Below are 20,926 nucleotides of genomic sequence, written 5' to 3'. Positions count from 1 at the left end.
GACTCCAGCAATCCTCCCACCTCAGCCTCTTAAGTAACTGGGACTACAGTTATGTGCCACCACACCTGGTTAATTTTCAAATTCTTTGAAGAAAAAAATAAGAGAAAAAAAGAAAATAATAATAATAACAAAACAAATTATTTGAAGAGACAGGGTCTCAATATGTTGCCCAAACTGTTCTTGAACTCCTGGACTCAAGTGATCCTCCTGCCTTGGCCTCCCAAAGTGCTGGGATTATAGGCACGAGCCACCATGCCTAACTCCCACTCATCTTTTAAAATCTTATGAAACCACACCATATGTCATGATTAGGCACATCCACATGTGTGCGTACACACACACGTCCATCCACATACAAATATGTAAGATATGTGGAGGACGCCATGGCTGGGAGCACTGCACCCCATCCATGCATCCTCCTATGGGGGCAAGAGGCAGGGCAGGTCTGGAGCTGGCGATAAAGGAGAGCTTGGGCCTTATCTGTCATGTTGGAATTCTTATAATGAGGATGTATTCATGCATGCTTCTGTAATTAAAAATTAATAATCCTTTTAAAAGAAAGGAAATGCTAGGAGGCTGGTGTCTGCCCTCACATCCCTGATCACAGTGATATGGGACAGTCCACTCAACCCGGACCTTCACGAAATCCTCCTGATTATTTCTGTTCGTACACTCCTCCATTCATTCGACAGGGGCCATCCACCTGTCATTCATTCACTCAGCAAGGGCTCACTGAGCACCTGCACAGGCTCTGGCTGCAGCCACAAACATGGTGGACAAGGTCCCTGCCCCAGAAGTTCACATTCGTGTGTGCGGGTACACGTGTGTGTGCGCACGTGTGTGTGTGTCTGTATATGCATCTGTGTGTCTGTATGTGTGTGTGTCTGTATGTGTGCACGTGTGTCTGTGTGTGTATCTATGTGTCTCTGTGTGTGTGTGTGTTTCTGTGTGTGTGTGTGTGTGTGTGTGTGTGTGTGTGTGTGTGTGTCTTCCATGGCCCCACTGGACTCCTGGAGAGAGGAGAGAGGAACATCGGGCAGTGACTGTCCTTCACCCTTGGGCTGAAGGTGTGGGGAGAAGAGGGGACAGTAAATAGGCTGCCCCTGAGTGTGCAGAAATCACATATTGGCCAGAAGACGTAAAGACAGGAGATCTTCAGGCCCAGTTCAAATGCCCCCTTTTCTTGGGGGCTCTGCCTAGAACCCCCACTCCTGCCACTAGCTACACGGGACCCTCAGCCAAGCTTCCCAGCACAATAATGTTCTGCTAGTAGCTCCAGGTCAGACTCACAGACTGGCAACCAGCAGGCCATGAGCAGCCTAAGGAGATATTTTGCCATGTTTGCCTGGTGGGTTACCCAGCCAACTTCACTTCCTGCCAGCACTTGGGTTTGTAGGCCCCACTTCATAGTACATCTAGATCTGCGTTTGTCTTATTCCCCATCCCCTAACCCCGCTTTCTATGTCACAATCACTCAGAGCCAGTCTATTCCCAGTAGGTGGATGGATGGGTGGCTGGATGAATGGATAAATGGGTGGGTGGGAGGATGGATAGATGGATGAATGAGTGGTAGATTGATGGGTGTGTGGACAGACAGAAAGATGGATAGATGGGTAGGTGGGTGGATAGGTGGATGGGTGGATGGGTGGATGGATGGATGAATGGGTGGGTGGGTGCATAGATGAATGGATGGGTGGATGGATGAGTGGATCACTGGGTGGGAGGATGAATGGATGGATGAATGGGTGGGTGGGTAAATGGACAGATGGGTGGATAAATGAGTGGATGGGTGGGGTGAGTGGGTTGTTGAGTGAATGGCTGGGTGGGTGGGTGGATGGATAGATGGGTGGATGGTTGGTGGATGGGTAGATGAGTGAATGGATGGATGGATGGAAGGGTGGGTGGATGGATGGATGGATGGGTAGAATTAATGGATGGGTGGATGGATAGATGGATGGATGGATGGATGGATGGATGCATGCATGGATGGATGGATGGATGGATGGATGGATAGATGAATGAATGGATGGGTGGATGGAAGGGTGGGTGGATGGGTGGATAGGTGGGTGGGTGGGCAAGTGGTTAGATGGATGGACAGATGAACCAAATAAAATAGAGGGAATAAACTGTTACTCAGGTGTTAAGTCACTATGCACCAGGAATCTTGAGGATGCAGGGAGATGATGGGAAAGAGTTGGAGTGGGGGACATCTCCTTCTCTTTATTAATAAGCGGAGTATGTTATAAGCTGAATGAGCCAACAGATAGTTGCTGTGCACCTACTGTGTGTCACACACTGTAAGTGGATGTGGAAGACCATAAGAGAAGGAGGAAAGGATAAATAAAGAGAACGGAGCAGGGAAAAGGGGAGGAGAAAGCAAAGGTAAGGCCAGAGGCTGTTGAGACAGAATGGTGGAGCTGGGGGTACCCACCAGCAGCCTGGAAGGGCAGCTGAAGAGGACAGTGGCTGCAGGAGGGAAGGCAGGGCCCGGGGACACTCCGCCCTTCCCAGAACTACATGCAGCCCCTCTGCTTTGGAGAACTAAGTCTTGGGATGCCCAACCAGGAGTGAGCCTTTTTTTGTCTCTCGGAGACAGCCTCTATCACCCAAAGACCCAGAATCTGGGGTAGAGACAGGGGCCCCAATGTCAAGGGGATCACCAACCCTGTTGGAATTTCCCCCAGCCTGGTACCGTCTCCTACACCTGCGAGCCATGAAAATTCTTCTCAAAGGTGGCTCAAATACCCACCCCTGGGGAGGGTCCTGAAGCTCAGGTATTTACTCATTATTTACTGGGCCTCTCTGGCATGGGTGCTATGCCAAGGGCTGGGATACAGAAGGAGCTGCAATCTGCCCCTTGGAGCTGACAGTGCCGTGGGTGCGGGTGGCTGGGAGAGGGACAATTAAACAAGCAGGGAAGATAACAGCTGGCCTCCATGCTAGGAAGAAAATGAAACCAGGGATATGATGAGATCATTGGAGGGCAACATCTCAGAGGGAGTCAGGGAAAGCTGCCTGGAGGAGGTGGCATCTAAGTTGAGGCCTGAAGGGATCTAGGTGTGAAGCTTGCAATTCTGCCTTCCCCGGGGTAGGTGGGGCCCACTCAGGGCTTCCCACTCCCTTGGGTCCTCAGATCTGTCCATGGACACTACCCACAGGCCAGGCTCGGCAATGGGGAGGTGGGCAGGGAAAAGCATAGGCACCTGTAGGGCAAACAGGGCCAGAGAGTAGGCTCCCCAGAGTCAGCCCTGCTAAGGTAGTGAACAGCTGTGCACACCCAGCAGAGGGTAGTCTTGGCCGCTTGGGAAAATGTTGGAGGCCTTCCTGGAGGAGGTGATGCCTGAACTGGGTGAGGAGGAAGAGGATGTGGTTTGGAGACCCTGGAGTTTAAGTCCCAGGAGGGGCCGGGCGCGGTGGCTCACGCCTGTAATCCCAGCACTTTGGGAGGCCGAGGCGGGCGGATCACGAGGTCAGGAGATCGAGACCATCCTGGCTAACACGGTGAAACCCCGTCTCTACTAAAAATGCAAAAAAATTAGCCGGGCGAGGCGGCGGGCGCCTATAGTCCCAGCTACTCGGGAGGCTGAGGCAGGAGAATGGCGTGAAGCCGGGAGGCGGAGCTTGCAGTGAGCCGAGATCGCGCCATTGCACTCCAGCCTGGGCGACTAAGCGAGACTCTGTCAAAAAAAAAAAAAAAAAAAAAAAAAAAAGTCCCAGGAGGAAGAAGAAGCAACAGGAGATGGGGCTGGAGGAGGAGGCTCAGGGCCAAATCACCAAGGGCTGGATGTGCTTTCTTTTTTGTTTGTTTGTTTGTTTTTCCTGAGACAGAGTCTCGCTCTGTCACCCAGGCTGTAGTGCAGTGGCACGATCTCAGCTCACTGCAACCTCCACCTCCCGGGTTCAAGCGATTCTCCTGCCTCAGCCTCCCGAGTAACTAGGATTACCGGCATGCGCCACCATGCCCGGCTACATTTTTGTATTTTTTAGTAGAGATGGGATTTCACCATGTTGGCCAGGCTGGTCTCAAACTCCTGACATCGTGATCCACCCGCTTCAGCCTCTCAAAGTGCTGGGATTACAGATGTGAGCCACCGTGCCCGGCCTGTTTCCTGTTTTTTTAAGTAGGATGTGTTTTAGGAAGACCCCTTGGCTGCTGCAGCAAGAATGGACAGTGCTGAGACAGGGAAGGAGATGGGATAAGATCAAGGCATCAGGACCCTCCTATGAGACCAGCTTGGGCAACATGGTGAGACCTCGCTACAAAAAATAAAAATTGGCTGAATGTGGTGGTGTGCGCCTATAGTCCCAGCTGCTCAGGAGGCTGAGGTGGGAGAATCGCTTCAGCCCAAAAGGTAGAAGCTGCAGTGAGCCATGATAGTGCAGGCTTGTCTCCAAAAACAATAATAACAATAATAATAATAAAGATTGCAAAGGGAGAAATAGGAAAGATACCACTTCTTGTCTTTAATTTTTTTTTTTTTTTTTTTGAGACGGAGTTTCACTCTTGTTGCCCAGGCTGGAGTGCAATGGCACGATCTCGGCTCTCCGCAACCTCTGCCTCCCAGGTTCAAGCAATTCTCCTGCTTCAGCCTCCGTAGTAGCTGGGATTATAGGCATGTGCCACCATGCCCGGCTAATTTTGTATTTTTAGTAGAGACGGGGTTTCTCCATGTTGGTCAGGCTGGTCTCGAACTCCCGACCTCAGGTGATCCACCCACCTCGGCCTCCCAAAGTGCTGGGATTACAGGCGTGAGCCACCACACCCGGCGATCTTTAATTTTAAACCCAGAATAATTCTGACCAAATCAATAAAGAGGACTGGGGTCATATCTTCCAGGAGAACCCTGTGTATTTGCTAGCATCAGAAGTCATGAGCCAGATCACCTGAACCTCAGAGCAACAGGACACTAAGTCAGTGTCTGAGGGAGGGCGGATATACACCGTGGCATCCAGAAGGGGGGGAGGGAGGACAGCTCCCTGGAGGAGGTGGCATTCGAGCCGACCCTAAATCTAATGTTGATAGAAGAATGTGGACAGATGCACACGCCAGGAAAGAGAACTGCAGGAAAAATGGGAGGAGGTTAGAAGTCCCCGGAGTCATCTGGCTCCCAAGGAGCACAGGGTGGGTGCAGGGGTGGGCTGGGGACTCGGGGTCCTGCCAGAGTAAACATCTGCCCTCTCTAGCCTCACCTGGTCACGGGGAGCAAGCACCCACACCCCGCAGCCCTGGAGCGGCCCAGGAAAGCAGCCTCGCTCTGCGTCAGGCGTTATGCGGAGAGGAAGGGTTTGATTGCAGTCTGAACAAGCTCTGAGTCTGCAACAGCCCCAGCCTCCTCGGGCCAGTGGAGCCCTTGGCCTTCCAGGCTGGGCCCACCAGCTGCTTCAGCCTGGCTTGGCCACTTCCAGGGACGTGAGGTCCCCCATGGCATCGGCACCTCCTTGGTAAATAGCAGATGGGCAGCAAAGCCCCAGTGGGAAATAACTCTAGGAATGGAGGCTTCTGTGGGTCGTTTGCTCTTGGAAACACCTCCTTCCTGCCACCTTCCCCAGTGCCACACGAGGCACCTTGCAGGGCCAGCCAGGAAGTCTCAGCACCCAGTTAGGCCAGTGCAGCAGCCCCGGCCCTGTGTTCAGCACTAGCCCTTTGAGCAACTTTTACCTCTCTGAGGCCTTAGTTTCCCCAACTTAACAGTCTGCCCTCGTGCCTCCTGGGGATCTTTTTGGATACTGAGTAAAATGGTGGTAGAAAAGTACAGGGATAGTTGGCACAGCGGCTCACACCTGTAATCCCAGTACTTTGGGAGGCTGAGGTGGGAGGACTGCTTCAGCCCAGGAGTTCAAGATGAGCCTGGACAACATAGCAAGACCCATTCTCTACAAAAAAATAAAATAAAATGATTAGTCAGGGAAGGTGGTGTGTGTGCCATTCATGTCATTCAGGAAACTGAGGCAGGAGGATGACTTAAGCTCAGGAGTTTGAGGCTGCAGTGAGCTGTGAACACACCACTGCACTCCAGCCTGGGTGATAGAGTGAGATCCTGTTTTAAAAAAGACAAAAGCAAGCAAGGACCTGACAACAACCTGACCAGCTGCACATGACAAAGGGCAGATACAAAGATAAGAAAGGCGGGCCAACTCGTCCTACCGCGGCATTTGCATCCTCCTCCATGGTCTGGGACCAGGGGAGGCATAGACCCGTGGGGGTGAAGCTGCAGATGGGAGGGTCAGCTGGGCTCAAGGGTAAGACTCCATTAGGGAAAACTGAAAAGAACTGTAACAGGTCAGGCGCTGTGGCTCACGCCTGTAATCCCAGCACTTTGGGAGGCCGAGGTGGGTGGATCACCTGAGGTCAAGAGTTCAAGATCAGCCTGGCCAACATGGTGAAACCCCGTCTCTACTAAAAATACAAAAATTAGCCGGCCGTGGTGGCGCATGCCTGTAATCCTAGCTACTCGGGAGGCTGAGGTAAGAGAACCACTTGCACCCAGGAGGCGGAGGGTGCGGTGAGCCATAGCGCCATTGCACTCCAGCCTGGGCAACAAGAGCGAAACTCCGTCTCAAAAAAAAAAAGAAGGCTGGCAAGGTGGCTCACGCCCATAATTCCAGCACTTTGGGAGGCCAAGGCGGGCAGATCATGAGGTCAGGAGATCGAGACCATCCTGGCTAACACAGTGAGACCCTGTCTCTACTAAAAATACGAAAAAAAATTAGCTGGGGCGTTGGCGGGTGCCTGTAGTCCCAGCTACTAGAGAGGCTGAGGCAGGAGAGTGGTGTGAACCCGGGAGGTGGAGCTTGCAGCGAGCCGAGATTGTGCCACTGCACTCCAGCCTAGGTGACAGAGCCAGACTCTGTCTCAAAAAAAAAAAAGCACCCTGTGACCCAGCAAATCCACTCCTAGGTATAGACCCAAGACACACCATCGCTCGCACCTAAACATTGACAGCAGCATTCATAAACATTCATAAAAGCCAAAACATGGAAACATCCAAGGGTCCATCAGTGGACAAATGGATGAACAAAATGTGGTATATCCAAACCACGGAGTATTACTCAGTCATGAAAAGGAATGCAGTACTGGGGCATGCTGCAACACAGATGAACCCTGAAAACATACACTAAGTGAAAGAAGCCAGTCACAGAAGCCCACATATGACATGATTCCATTCATGTCAAAGTCCAGAACAGGAAAATCTAAAGAGACAGAAAGTAGAGTGGTGGTTGCCTAGGGCAGAGGAGGTGGGCATACATGATACTTAAAGGGTTTCCTCTTGAGGCGGTGAAAATGTTCTGAAATTGATTGTAGTGATGGTTGCACATATCTGTAAATATACTGAAAACTGTTCATATATATACTAATTGATACACACACACACACACACACTAATATATCCATAGTAAAAACATTTGAAATGGGTACACTGTATGGTATGTGAATGACATCTCAATAAAGCTCTTTAAAAAAAAAAGCCTGCAAACCATTGGATGAATCCAGAATGGGCAACGTCCTACAAGACAACTGGCCTGAACTTGTCAAAGAGCCTCATGGAAGGGTGAGTGCAGTGGCTCATGCCTATAATCCTAGCACTTTGGGAGGCTAAGGTGGGTGGATCACTTGAGGTCAGGAGTTCGAGACCAGCCTGGGAAACACAGTGAAACCCCTTCTCTGCTAAATATACAAAAATTAGCCAGGTGTGGTGGCGGGTGCCTATAATCCCAGCTACTCGGAAGGCTGAGGCGTGATAATCTCTTGAAACTGGGAGAAGGAGGTTTCAGTAAGCTGAGATCTCGCCATTACACTCCAGCCTGGGTGACACAGCAAGACTCCATCTCAAGAAAAAAAGAAAGAAAAAGCCTCATGGACCTCACAGGAAGGAAAGGAGAGGGGTTGGGGTCTGTCCTATGTGAAAATGAACTAAAGAATAGACACAGCAACCAAGAGCAATGCAAGCACTATTGGATCCTGGTCAAAAAACAATTCCGAGGACAACTGGGGAAATTTGGCATGGATTAGATATTAAATGATACTATGGGATAATTGTTAACATTCTTAGGTGCAGAAATGCTACTGTGTTTATTGAAGAGGACATCCTTATTCTTAGGGGATAACTATAGAGGTAATTAGACGTGAAGTATCATTATGTCAATAATTGCACAGCAAAAAGTGTGTGTGTATAGAGAATGAATGAGAAAAAGCAAGTATAGCAAAATATTAACAACCAGTGACTCTGGGTAGATGTTAACAGGTACTCATTATACCGTTTTTTGTTTGTTTGTTTGTTTTTCTTGAAACAGACTCTCGCTCTGTTGCCCAGGCTGGAGTGCAGTAGCGTGATTTCGGCTCACTGCAACCTCTGCCTCCTGGGCTCAAGTGATTCTCCTGCCTCAGCCTCCCTAGTAGATGGGATTACAGGCATGTGCCACCAAACCTGGCTAATTTTTGTATTTTTAGTAGAGACAAGGTTTCTCCATATTGGCCAGACCAGTCTCGAACTACTGGACTCAAGCAATCCACCAGCCTCGGCCTCCAAAAGTGCTGGAATTACAGGCACGAGCCACCACACCTGGCCTCATTATACTGTTCTTTTGATGTTTTGATATATGTAATACATGAAAGTCAGAGAAGAGATGTCATTTTTGCCTTTGTCTTATGTCTCAGGACCTTGAATGTCCCGGATTTGCCAAGTTGATTTTATTCCAAATGGCACCGAATCTAGCCACTTTTCACATGCCCTGCCACACCCCAGCCCTGGCACCATCCTCTCCCTGGATGACTGTGGGGGCCTCCATCACTGGGTTCCCCCAAAACTCTGTTCTCCAATTGGCAGCTCAATGAGTCCTTCCAAGACGCACATAGAATTGCCTCGCCTCCCTGTGGCCCTGAGAATGAACGAAGAGGCCGGGCACAGTGACTCACGCCTGTAATCCCAGCACTTTGGGAGGCTGAGATGACAGGATCATTTGAGGTCAGGAGTTGGAGACCAGCCTGGGCAACATAGCCAGACCCCATCTCTACAAAAAATTTAAAACTTAGCTGGGCATGGTGGGGTGCACCTGCGGTCCCAGCTACACAGGAGACCAAGGTGGAAAATCACTTGAGCCCAGGAAGTTGAGGTTGCAATGCACTATGATTTCGCCACTGCACTCCAGCCTGGGTGACAGAGTGAGACCCTGTTTCTAAGAGAGACAGAGCGCGAAGGAAGTCCTCACAGTGGCCCCCTCGGCCACCTCCTGACTCCTCCGGTGAGTTTTGGTTATCCACCCCAGGGCCTTGTTCATGCTCTTCCTCCCTTTAAACCCCTCCCATCCCCATCAATGCCTTCTCATCTCTTATGTCTCAACTCAAGCCTTACTGCTCAGAGGAACCTCCTCAACCCCCTCCTCCTCTCTCACAGTCCATCAGGTTCTAAAGACCTCTGTTCCTTCTTCCAACCGCATCCTGGCTGGTGGCTTTGAGGACTGCTGGGGCCTCGCTGCGGCTGTGTCTGGAGCTGAAGCGAGATGGTTTGACATCAGTTTCTGTTGTGGAGGATGGTGTGTGAATCACATCTCGCACGAGAGAATGGTGTGTCTAAGGCTCAGCACACAGCAAGGGCTTGGGAAATGTTTGCTGTTATGGGACTCAATACCTGGCCTTTGGCGTGGTCATTTGTCTGGCGTCTCCCCGCCCCACCAGCCTGTGGACTCCATGAGGGCAGGGCAGCCTGGGGTTCCCTGCTCATCCCGGCCCTCAGCACACTGGAGAGACAGGCAGTGCACATTTTTAAGGAAAATGAAAGACATCGAGCTAGATGAACACAGGACTGTCTCTGGGTTCAGGGGGTTGGCGTGATGGTGGAGGAGCAGTGGTCTTTGTCCCTTTAGCTGTTGCCATGTAAATGGGGTTCCCATGGAGTCTCAGACCCACTTGGCCGGGCCTGCAGCTTTTGACTGTTCTTCCTTAAGGAACAGGAAGATGTGACTTTAGCACGATCCAAACTGCAGGTTTACACATTGGTTATGTCTGAGTTAGTGAAGGGTGGTAGACACAGATGTGCACCCCAAGGGTCCACCTGCAGGAAGCCCACTGCCACAGCCTCCAGATGTAGCCCTTCTGGGCCTGCCTCCAATGCAGACAGTTGCCTCATCACAGTCACACCCTGCAAGGTGGCCCCACACTGTGACTGATGGACACGGAGGTCTAAAAGCCATACCACTTTGGCCCAACACGGGACAGCGGTGGTGGCCACTCCAGCCCTAGAATGCCCTCCTGCTTCTCACCCCCTGCTGATCCAGGTGTCGACCTCCAGGGCACGCTATCGCTTATCCTGCACACTGAACTCTGCTTCCTGGAGACCCCAAACTGTAGCATGGGGTGTGCCTCCATTCCAGGAGGAGGCAAAGAGGCTCTCGCTCCTAAAGCAGAAAGTTCCACAGCTTCTAGGTATGCATGAACGCATGTCCTTGACAGTGAGGACAGGGCCCAGCCTTCATGTACCACTTACAATGCAGGATGGCCAGCTGAGCACGGGGAAGGATGGCCAGCACCCCAAGTTTTATTCCTGTCTATGGAAAAGTGTTCCCCCCAGGGTGCCTCTTGTCACTGGTGGCCCTAGGTGGTGACTTCCCCTCCCTGGACTTCCACCTGGCAGAATGGTGCCGACATACTCAAGACCGCGGAGGGGGGCCGGGCGCGGCGGCTCACGCCTGTAATCCCAGCACTTTGGGAGGCTGAGGCAGGCATATCACGAGGTCAGGAGTTTGAGACCAGCCTGGCAAGCATGTTGAAACCCCGTCTCTACTAAAAATACAAAAATTAGCTGGGCATGGTGGCGTGCACCTGTAATCCCAGCTACTTGGGAGGCTGAGGCAGGAGAATTGCTTGAACCCAGGTGGCGTAGGCTGCAGTGAGCCGAGAACGTGCCACTCCACTACAGCCTGGGCGACAGAGGGAGACTCTATCTCAAAAATAAAAGACCACAGAGGTGAGGGGACAGGAAAGAAAACTAGGTCTTCAGTGAGGAGTGATGTAGACAGAGCACTTCATCTGCAGAGGTGGAGTCCTGAGGAGCAAGAAGCTGTATTTTCACGTCATGCTTTGCCCAACTGTCCCTGCCCAAGTCCTTGTCAGCCTCTACTGGTCCCAAGACCATGGGCCTGCATGCTCATTAGGCCATGGGCAGCCTGCCTTCTCTCTGTTTGCAAACCTGTCTGTCTCCTATGTCCATCCCACCTTGCCCCAATGTTGGCCAAGCCACCATCTTGCCTGGTTTGAACCGCTGGTCTCTATGTTTCTGATTTCTGCTTCCTGTGGTCTCCAACAAGTAAATCAGATGAGTCACTCTCCTACTTAAAACTCTCCAAGAGCTTCTAGTAGCATTAGACTAAGATCCAAACTCCTATGACAGCCCACAGTGCCCCTGCCTGCCCAGTTCTTCCCTCTAACCTCACCCACTCTCCCTCCCTCATTGTGCTCCAGCCTTCCTGCGTTCTGTGGTCCCACGAAACCTATTCCCACCTCTGCGCCTGTGTTCATGCTGTTCCCTGTGCCTGGGATGCTTTCCCCATGGCTCTCCTTGCTGGATTTTTCTCATGCATCAGGTCTTAGCTCAAATGTCTCCTCTTAGATTCCTTAAAGAACTAAAAGTAGGCCGGGCGCGGTGGCTCAAGCCTGTAATCCCAGCACTTTGGGAGGCCGAGACGGGCGGATCACGAGGTCAGGAGATCGAGACCATCCTGGCTAACACGGTGAAACCCCGTCTCTACTAAAAAATACAAAAAACTAGCCGGGTGAGGTGGCGGGTGCCTGTAGTCCCAGCTACTCGGGAGGCTGAGGCAGGAGAATGGCGTAAACCCGGGAGGCGGAGCTTGCAGTGAGCTGAGATCCGGCCACTGCACTCCAGCCTGGACCACAAAGCGAGAGTCCGTCTCAAAAAAAAAAAAAAAAAAAAAAAAAAAAAAAAAGAACTAAAAGTAGAACTGCTATTTGATCCAGCAGTCCCTCTACTGGGTATCTACCCAGAGGAAAAGAAGTCATTATATGAAAAAGATACTTGCACATGCATGTTTATGGCAGCACAGTTCACAATTGCAAATATATATATGATGGAATATTACTCAGCCACAATTTCTTTATCCACTTGCTGATTGATGGGCATTTGGGCTGGTTCTACATTTTTGCAATTGTGCAATATATGTATATATGCACAATTGCTATATATATATATATATGAGATGGAATATTACTCAGCCACAAAAAGGAATGAGTTAATGGCATTTGCAGCAACCTGGATGAGATTGGAGACTATTATTCTAAGTGAAGTAATTCAGGAATGGAAAACCTAACATTTTATGTTCTCACTCATAAGTGGGAGCTAAGTTACGAGGACGCAAAGGCCTAAGAATGAAACAGTGGACTTTGGGGACTCAGAGGGAAAGTGTGGGAGGGGGGTGAGTGATGAAAGACTACCAATTGGGTTCAGTGTATACTGCTTAGGTGATGGGATCATCCAAAATCTCACAAATCACCACTGAAGAACTTATTCATGTGACCAAATCCCACCTGTTCCCCAAAAAACCTATGGAAATAAAAAGAAATCAAATGTCTCCTTTTGAGAGAGCCTCTCTTTTTGAGACAGGCTCCTGTGGACGTGGTGGCTCATGTCTGTAATCCTATCACTTTGGGAGGCCAAGGCGGGCAGATTGTCTGAGCACAGGAGATCAGCCTGGCCAACATGGGGAAACCCCATCTCTACAAAAAAAAAAAAAAAAAAAAAAAAAAAATCAGCCGGGTGCGGTGGCTCACACCTGTAATCCCAGCACTTCGGGAGGCGAGGTGGGTGGATCACCTGAGGTCGGGAGTTCAAGACCAGCCTGACCAACATGGAGAAATCCCGTCTGTAATAAAAATACAAAAATTACCCAGGCATGGTGGCGCATGCCTGTAATCCCAGCTACTCGAGAGGCTGAGGCAGGAGAATCGCTTGAACCCAGGAGGCGAGGTTGCGGTGAGCTGAGATCGCGCCATTGCACTCCAGTCTGGGCAAAAAGAGCGACACTCGGTCTCAAAAAAAAAAAAAAGGCCGGGCGCGGTGGCTCAAGCCTGTAATCCAAGCACTTTGGGAGGCCGAGGCGGGTGGATCACGAGGTCAGGAGATCGAGACTATCCTGGCTAACATGGTGAAACCCCGTCTCTACTAAAAATACAAAAAACTAGCCGGGCGTGGTGGCGGGCGCCTGTAGTCTCAGCTACTTGGGAGGCTGAGGCGGGAGAATGGCGTGAACCCGGGAGGCGGAGCTTGCAGTGAGCCGAGATCACGCCACTGCACTCCAGCCTGGGAGACACAGTGAGACACCGTCTCAAAAAAAAAAAAAATCAGCCGGGCATGGTGGCAGGCGCCTGTAATCCTAGCTACTCAGGAGGCTGAGGCATGAGAATTGCTTGAACCTAGGAGGCAGAGGTTGCAGTGAGCCCAGATGGTGCCACTGCACTCCAGCCTGGGCGGCAAAGCGAAAGTCTGTCTCAAACAAAAAAAAAAAAAAAAAAAACAACAGAGAGAAGGGCCTTCCTGAACCACCTTATCTGAAGCGACTCACCCAAGATCCACTTACTATCATATCACTCACTTTCTCAGAAGTTCTCGCAGGGGGTGGTGATTCACGCCAGTAATCCTAGCACTTTGGGAGGCCAAGGCGGGTGGATCATGACGTCAGGAGATCGAGACCATCCTAGCTAACACGGTGAAACCCCGTCTCTACTAAAAACACAAAAAAATTAGCCGGGCGTGGTGGCGGGTGCCTGTAGTCCCAGCTATTCAGGAGGCTGAGGCAGGAGAATGGCATGAACCCGGGAAGCGGAGCTTGCAGTGAGCTGAGATTGCGCCACTGCACTCCAGCCTGGGCGACAGAGTGAGACTCTGTCTCAAAAAAAAAAAAAAAAAAAAAAAAAAAGAAGAGTTCTCATAACTGGCCGGGTGAGGTGGCTAACACCTGTAATCTCAGCACTTTAGGAGACTGAGGAGGGAAGATTGCTTGAGCCCGGGAGTTTGAGACCAGTCTGGGCAACATAGTGAGACCTCATCTCTACAAAACATTTAAAAGAGTTTTTAAAAGAGTTCTTATAACTGGGCTGGGTGCAGTGGCTCATGCCTGTAATCCCAGCACTTTGGGAGGCTGAGGAGGGAGGATTGCTTGAGCCCCAGGAGTTTGAGACCAGCCTGGGCAACATAGTGAGACCTCATCTCTACAAAACACTTAAAAGATTTTTAAAAAGAGTTCTTATAACTGGGCTGGGCACAGAGGCTCATGCCTGTAATCCCAGCACTTTGGGAGGTCAAGGCGGGTGGATCACAAGGTCAGGAGTTCGAGACCAGCCTGGCCAACATAATGAAATCCCATCTCTACTAAAAATACAAAAAAATTAGCCAGGCATGATGGTGGACGCCTGTAATCCTAGCTACTCGGGAGGCTAAGGAAGGAGAATCGCGTGAACCCGGGAGGCAGAGGTTGCAGTAAGCCAAGATCACGCCACTGCACACCAGTCCAGGCGACAGTGCAAGACTCCATTTCAATCAAAAAAAAAAAAAAAAAAAAGAGTTCTTATAACTAAGGGAAACATTTTACCTTTTGAATATGTTGTTTTACTTCCTTATGACCTGATCCTTCTCCCACCTGACGACAGGTCTCTTCTGTCTTGGTTCCCTCTGTCACTGGTGGGAGAACAGCCCTTGGCATGGGACAGGAGTTCAGCGAATGATGGATGAATGAATGGATGAAGCTGTCCAGCCTCTGCGAGGACGGGCAGGGCGGGAGGAGCCCATGGTCCCCGCTTTCGAGGGAGTTCTGCAGACGAAGGCGGATGAGGGGCTTCTGTTGTCTTCTGTTTCACATTCATACCATATGGCTTGTTGCACACTGGGCTGAATTGCAGATGCTCTAACTTGGAGCTTTCTTGCTTTTGTGTGTTAATGACATAAAGATAGAACATAGCTCACCACACATTTTGTGTTTGCTAACTATCTATATGTATATAAAACAGACTTCAGTGTTACTAGCCAACCCACTTGTGAAGTGGAAGGAAAACAGAGCAATTAGAGAGAGAGAGAGAGAAACGGAGTGAGTGCAAGGCGAATGCGAGCTTAGAATGGGGCCAGATCCTGGGGCCTGTGCTGTATGTGCTTCCTGGAGAGCAGCTCTACTCAGGAGGTCATGGGGCAGGGTAGGTGGTGGAAGAGATGGGCCTCTGTGCTTCCCCCAACCTCAGGCCCTGCTCAAATGCACCTGAAAGCATCTGCTTCCTCCGGGTCTTCCCCAGGAAAGGCGCTCCCCTGTCATCCCACCTCCGACACTGCCTGCTCCCCCTTCCCGGCCCTCCTGCACGTATCTTTCACTCAAACTCCTGAAATATGGAGCGCCTCCCACGGGCCCCTGTGCAGCTTCCTTCTGCCAGGAAAAGGGCCCCCGACAAGTAAACAAACGTCCAATTACAAAATGTCTCAGGTGCTGTGGAGAATAAAAATATGGAGCTTAATTAAAAGGAGGAAGCATTTATTCCAGCATGTGAGCTGTATTTCAAGGCAACCAAATAGCCCTGATTGATATGGAAAATTTCTTTCCGGAGGACTCTAGTGAATCAACAGGGGTACACCAAGGTGGGGAGGGGAAAGTAGGGGCACTTTGCCCCTATATTTCATTGCTGGCATAGTTTAGAGTCTCAAGGGCATGGTAATGATAAAAAGCAGAGGACTTGGCTGGGTGCAATGGCTCATGCCTACAATCCCAGCACTTTGAGAGGCCAAGGTGGGAGAACTGCTTGAGCCCAAGAGTTCAAGACCAGCCTGGGGTGGCCAGGCACGGAGGCTCATGCCTATAATCCCAGCACTTTGGGAGGTTGAGGTGGGTGGATCACCTGAGGTCAGGAGTTCAAGGCCAGCCTGGCCAACATGGTGAAACCTTATCTCTACTAAAATACAAAAAATAAGCCGGGAGTGGTGTCGCATGCCTGTAATCCCAGGTACGCAGCAGGCTGAGGCAGGAGAATCGCTTGAACCCCGGAGGTGGAAGTTGCAGTGAGCTGGGATCACACCATTGCACTGCAGCTTGGGTGACAGAATGAGACTCCGTTTAAAAAAAAAAAAAAAAAAAAGACCAGGGCCGGGCCCAGTGGCTCATGCTTATAATCCCAGCATTTTGGGAGGCTGAGGCAGGCGGATCATGAGGTCAGGAGATCGAGACCATCCTGGCTAACACGGTGAAACCCCATCTCTACTAAAAATACAAAAAAAAAAATTAGCCTGGTGTGGTGGCAGGCGCCTGTAATTCCAGCTACTTGGGAGGCTGAGGCAGGAGAATGGCGTGAACCCAGGAGGCGGAGCTTGCAGTGAGCCAAGATTGCGCCACTGCACTCCAGCCTGGGCACAGAGCGAGACTGTGTCTCACAAAAATAAAAAAATAAAAAAAGACCAGCCTCCTAGGTAACATGATGAGACGTTCCTTTTTTCTTTTCTTTTCTTTTTTTTTTTTTTTTTTTTTTTTTTTTTTTTGGGAGGCCGAAGAAAAAGGTCAGGAGCAAATAAACGGTTCTCTACTAAAAAATACAAAAAATAGCCCACTGTAGTTTCGGGATGAGGCAGGAGAATGGCGTGCTTGCAGTTCGCGCCACTGCACTCCAGGGGTTTTTAATTTTTCTTGTGGGGTTTTTTAATTTTTCTTGTGAGACGAAGTCTTGCTCTGTCACCCAGGCTGGAGTGCAATGGCATCATCTCGGCTCACTGCAAACCTCCACCTCCTGGGTTCAAGCAATTCTCCTGCCTCAGCCTCCTGAGTAGCTGGGATTACAGGTGCCCGCCACCAGTCCCAGCTAACTTTTTTATTTTTAGTAGAGATGGTGTTTCAGCATGCTGGCCAGGCTGGTCTTGAACCCCTGAGTCAAGTGATCTGCCCGCCTTGGCCTCCCAAAGTGTTGGGATTACAGGTGTGAACCACCACGGCCAGCCATGATTGTTTTTAAGTTCTCTAAAGACTGTGAATTCCTACTCCCATTGCTGCATCAGGGTAGACTGCTTCTAAACCCCGTCCCTCCCCGGGTATGCCTCTAGTTTGGAAGAAATGAAGGAAATAGAAAAGGCACCCATTTTGCAAACCCTAATCAAATGACTGATTCAGGAAACATTGTCGATGCATGAAATATTGGGTCAGGGGCTGATGAGGAACTTGACCATGGAACGATAATCATCCGCCACTGGCCAATCTCAGCATCATAAGAGTGGGACAGCCAGACACCACGGGTCCTGGAGCTGAGGACAGGTGAACACGCAGCATCACCTCTAGACACGAATCTCATTGGGCTTCTAGAGCTTGCTTCCATCTCCAAAGAATACGGGGAAGAGAGGAAGGAGTTAAAAAACTCCATGAAAAAGCCAATAGACAAATCCAGGATGTGCAACCATCCCACAGGAGACTGACCCGGTTTCTCCAGCAAACATGGAAAAGAGGGGGCTGTGTTAGGGTAAAAAAAGATGAAAAGATACAATAAGCAGATGCGATGCGTGGATCCAGTTGGGATTGTGACTCAGGCCAACAATTAAAAGACATATTTGGAACAACTGAGAAAATTGTTTCATATTCCAGCTAATTTTTAGTAGTGACAGGGTTTCACCATGTTGGCCAGGCTGGTCTCGAACCCCTGACCTCAAGTGATCCGCCTGCCTCAGGCTCCCAAAGTGCTGCGATTACAGGTGTGAGCCTGTATGAACAGATGTGAATATGAAATGATACCAAGAATTAGTGTTCATTTTGTTAGGTGCGTTACTGGTGTGGTTATATAAGAAAACACTAGGCCAGGCGCAGTGGCTCACACCTGTAATCCCAGCACTTTGGGAGGCCGAGGTGGGTAGATCATGAAGTCATGAGATCAAGACCATCCTGGCCAACATGGTGAAACCTGTCTCTACTAAAAATACAAAAATTAACTGGGCATGGTGTCATGTGCCTGTAGTCCCAGCTACTGAGGAGATTGAGGTAGGAGAATCACTTGAACCCAGGGGGCAGGGACTTCAGTGAGCCGAGATTGCCCCACTGCACTCTAGCCTGGTGACAGAGTGAGATTCTGTCTCAAACAAAAATAAAAATTAAAAAAAAAAAACACTCATCCTTTTTCAAAATGCATACTCAAGTGTGTAACAGTAAAATGACATCATGTTTGGAATCCGTCTTATGATTCTTCAGCCAAGATCTGGCTCAAGGAAGCAGATCTGACGGCATTTTAATTATTCAATCTGTAGGATAAGCCAATGAGGGCTCATTATACTATCATCTCTCTACTTGCGTGTATGTTTGAAAATTTTTACAATGAAAACAACAGAAGCAAAAGAAGATGCTGAGAGGAAATTGGTGAGAGGTGAAACATAAAATGACAGCACTGAGCTGGAGACAATGGAATTTAGAAATAGTGACCAGGAAAGGCCTCCGCCACGAGGGATGTCGATACTGAAGGCGGCTTCACTAAGAAAGCTGGGGAAATATTGGTGGGGAGTGGGAGGCATAGGAACCGGTGCAAATGCACCAAAGAAGCAAAAGACATGGAGTGTCAGAGAAAAAGGGAGTGAGCCAACAAGCCAGGAACAGAGGGGCCGTGGGTAAGGAGGCCCAAGAGGAGACGGCACTAGCACCAGCCCAGCCAGATGGGGCCTCGTGCTTCCTACAGGAGATGTGATGTGATGTCGCAATCAGTGGGATCCTGTCAGAGGATTTTAAGAAGGGGCAGATTTGATGGGATGTACTGTCTTTTTTTTTTTTTTTTTTTTTTTTTTGAGATCGAGTTTCGCTCTTGTCACCCAGGCTGGAGTGCAATGGTGCAATCTCTGTTCACTGCAAGTTCCACCTCCTGGGTTCAAGTGATTCTCCTGCCTTAGCCTCTCGAGTAGCTGGGATTACAGACATGCCCAGCCCATGCCCGGCTATTTTGTGTTAGCCAGGCTGGTCTCGAACTCCTGATCTCAGGTGATCCACCAGCTTTGGCCTCCCAAAGTGCTGGGATTACAGGCATGAGCCACTGTGCCTGGCTGACCTCTAAGAGATGATTCTAGCTATTTGGTGACAAAGGCATTTTGGTGGGGAAGAAGTACCGAAGATGAAGAGCGAATTCAGCAGACAGTGCAGCTGTCCAGCCTGCAGACCGTGGCTTGGTCTAGGATGGTGGCAGAGAAGGAGAGAAGTAAACAGATTGGAAATATTTGGGGATCAGAGAGCCATTGGGGCTGGCTGGTGCATGCCATGTAGAGGGGGTTGGAAAGGGAAATTCAAGGCTAAGTACCAGGCTTGGGGTTTGAGCAGTCAAGTAAATGGTGGTGCCATTTTTCTGAGATGTGGGAGATGCAGGTGGGGACAGGGTGGGGAAATTCAGAGCTCACCTTTGGATATCCTACATTAATTAGCAATGCTTGGGAGACAGGCAAGTGAGTTAAGGTGCCAAGTGGGCAAGGCAGAGGCGGGGGTGGGAGACAGAGGGCCTCCTGGGGAGGTGTAAGCTCCATAGGCTCCCAGGGACATTCTGAAGATTCCCATCATTTACATAGAGGAGGAGGAGCCAAGGCACGAGGAGGAGCAGCCAGGGAAGAGGGAAGGGAACCGGGAGAGAGTGTCGTCCCTTAAACCCAGAGGAGAGGTGTTCTCAAAAAAAAGGGAGTGGCCAGGTGTAGTAGCTCCCGCCCGTAACTCTAACACTATGGGAGACTAAGGTGGGAGGATCGCTTGAGGCCAGGAGTTTGAGACCAGCCTGGGCAACATAGTGAGACCCTGTCAAAAAAAAAAAAAAAAAAAAAAATCCAAAATTGTCCAGGCACGGTGGCTTACGCCTGTAATTCCAGCATTTTGGGAGGCCGAGGCGGGCAGATCACAAGGTCAGGAGTTTGAGACCAGCCTGGCCAACATGGTGAAACCCTGTCTCTACTAAAAAAAACACACAAAAAGTAGCCAGGCATGGTGGCATGTGTCTGTAATCCCAGCTACTTGGAAGGCTGAGGCAGGAGAACTGCTTGAACCCAGGAGGCGGAGGTTGCAGTGAGCTGAGATCATGCCATTGCACTCCAGCCTGGGTGACAGAGCAAGACTCCGTCTCAAAAAAAAAATAATAATAATAAAAATAAAAATTAGGCCGGGCGCGGTGGCTCAAGCCTGTAATCCCAGCACTTTGGGAGGCCGAGACGGGCGGATCACGAGGTCAGGAGATCGAGACCATCCTGGTTAATACGGTGAAACCCCGTCTCTACTAAAAAGTACAAAAAACTAGCCCGGCGAGGTGGCGGGTGCCTGTAGTCCCAGCTACTTGGGAGGCTGAGGCAGGAGAATGGTGTGAACCCGGGAGGCGGAGCTTGCAGTGAGCTGAGATCTGGCCACTGCACTCCAGCCTGGGCGACAGAGCGAGACTCCGTCTCAAAAAAACAAAACAAAACAAAACAAAAAAAAAAATTAAAAAATAAAAATTAGCCAGGCATGGAGGTGCGCAACTGTAGAAGCAGCTAGTTGGGAAGCTGAGGTGGGAGAATCACTTGAGCTCAGAAGTTTGAGGTTGCAGTGAGCCATGATCACACCACTGCACTCCAGCTTGGGTGACAGAGTGAGACCCTGTCTCAAAAAAAAGAAAAAGAAGGGAATAATTTGCCAGGCCCAACACTCCTGAGAGGGCTGTGAAATCAAGCCTGGTGAGTGCCCTTCAAAGTTGGAGAAATGGGGGCACTGTTGAGTACCTTTGTCCATTTGGGCTGCTATAAAAAATACCCCATAGACTGGGTGGCTTATAGGCAGCAGAAATTTATTTCTCACTGTTCTGGAGGCTGAGAAGTTGAAGGTCAAGGCACCAGCAGATTCGATGTCTGGGGAAGGCCTGCTTCCTGGCTCATAGAAAGTGGCCTTGTCACTGAATCCTTACATGCTCACATGGCGGAAAAAACAA

The 20,926-nt window shown here is 50.1% G+C and overlaps 1 protein-coding gene and 1 long non-coding RNA gene across 16 annotated transcripts in view; one reads left to right on the top strand and one right to left on the bottom strand.

Annotated features, from left to right (window-relative positions):
- LOC126943623 (cytochrome b-c1 complex subunit Rieske, mitochondrial) overlaps positions 1–20,926 on the bottom strand; it is a 1,156,760-nt gene that overhangs the window by 570,665 nt on the left and 565,169 nt on the right. The window lies entirely within an intron of this gene.
- The window catches only part of LOC126943633 (uncharacterized), a 40,434-nt gene continuing 22,908 nt past the window's right edge, over positions 3,401–20,926 (top strand). Inside the window, exon 1 of the long non-coding RNA XR_007721778.1 lies at positions 3,401–3,469. This is a non-coding gene — a long non-coding RNA (uncharacterized LOC126943633). The remainder of the gene's footprint in view (positions 3,470–20,926) is intronic.

This window comes from Macaca thibetana, chromosome 19, assembly GCF_024542745.1.
Source record: "Macaca thibetana thibetana isolate TM-01 chromosome 19, ASM2454274v1, whole genome shotgun sequence".
NCBI classification, from domain to species: Eukaryota; Metazoa; Chordata; class Mammalia; order Primates; family Cercopithecidae; genus Macaca; species Macaca thibetana.
Note: the sequence above shows the minus strand (reverse complement) of the source record. Positions and strands in the feature narration are given on the sequence as shown.